Genomic DNA, 911 nt, shown 5'->3' with positions numbered 1-911 from the left:
CCTCCCTTCACTCCTCCCCTCCCTTGGACACGTCAGCCTGCCTGTCACGCAAAGTTGGGTAATCTCTGTGTAATCATGAACATTTCAGTGGAGGTCTAAATCTTTTATTGGTTTGGTAAGTGTGGGTCAAATATTTACAACTGATGTCACTCCTTTATTCACTGAAATATAACACGGAACTAGAAAACTGGTGGAGGGAGGGAGCGCTGGTGGAGGAAGGGTAGAGGAAGGGAGTGGAGGGTGCAGAGAGTGTCAGGAAGAGCGAGGGTGTAGCAGGGAAAATACTGGTCTGTGCTGCGTGTGGGAAGTGACTTTAGTGGCAGCGTGAAGGCGAGGACACGAGTGAGGTGCTGGCAGGCTGACTGAGGTGAGTGTGGTGAGGTGAGGTGAAGTAACCGTGTACTTTCAGCCAGTCAAGTAGTGGCGGCCGGTAGGAACAGCTCCAGTTGAAGTTTTCCTACTGAATTATTGTCATCTTTCTCTTGTCTCCTCCTCCTCTGCGTTCTTCTCCTTCTATTTCTTGGTCTTTCATCGTCACGTTCACTCATTTTCATTTCTATAAATAAACAAAATAACAATAACTTGCTACCTATATTTTAAAACTCCATCTTGCTCCCTCCCTCCCTCCCTGCCTCCCCGCTCAGCTGTTCAGTGACGACGTCTGCTCACACCGAGTCGCGCAGAGCAGGCTAACCACCTCAATCACTCGTTAACTCTTTCCTTTTCATTATTTCACCCGATCTTTCAACTTGCTTCTTCAGTGTTTCACTGTTTCAGTGCTTCAGACGTCTGCATAAATCACTGTTACATGTATTGCTGTATCTCGGATGTATCTTGAAGGGGGTGACAGGAGTGAGAAGAGAGGAGGGGGCAGGAAGAGGGAAAGGTGAAGGAGGAGGCGTGTTGCAAGG

General features: G+C 48.3%; 1 protein-coding gene across 5 annotated transcripts in view; it reads left to right on the top strand.

Moving 5' to 3' along the window:
- The first annotated feature begins 229 nt into the window (after window positions 1–229).
- The window catches only part of LOC135100385 (ran-specific GTPase-activating protein-like), a 63982-nt gene continuing 63300 nt past the window's right edge, over window positions 230–911 (top strand). For 4 of the 5 annotated variants that reach the window (XR_010268649.1, XM_064003214.1, XM_064003207.1 and 1 more), the window contains exon 1: window positions 230–367. The gene's annotated coding sequence lies outside the window, so the exon portion shown is untranslated. The remainder of the gene's footprint in view (window positions 368–911) is intronic. The other variant, XM_064003212.1, reaches the window with a different exon arrangement.

Source organism: Scylla paramamosain, chromosome 5 (assembly GCF_035594125.1).
Source record: "Scylla paramamosain isolate STU-SP2022 chromosome 5, ASM3559412v1, whole genome shotgun sequence".
Classification (NCBI taxonomy): domain Eukaryota; kingdom Metazoa; phylum Arthropoda; class Malacostraca; order Decapoda; family Portunidae; genus Scylla; species Scylla paramamosain.
This window is presented reverse-complemented; position numbering and strand designations above follow the sequence as displayed.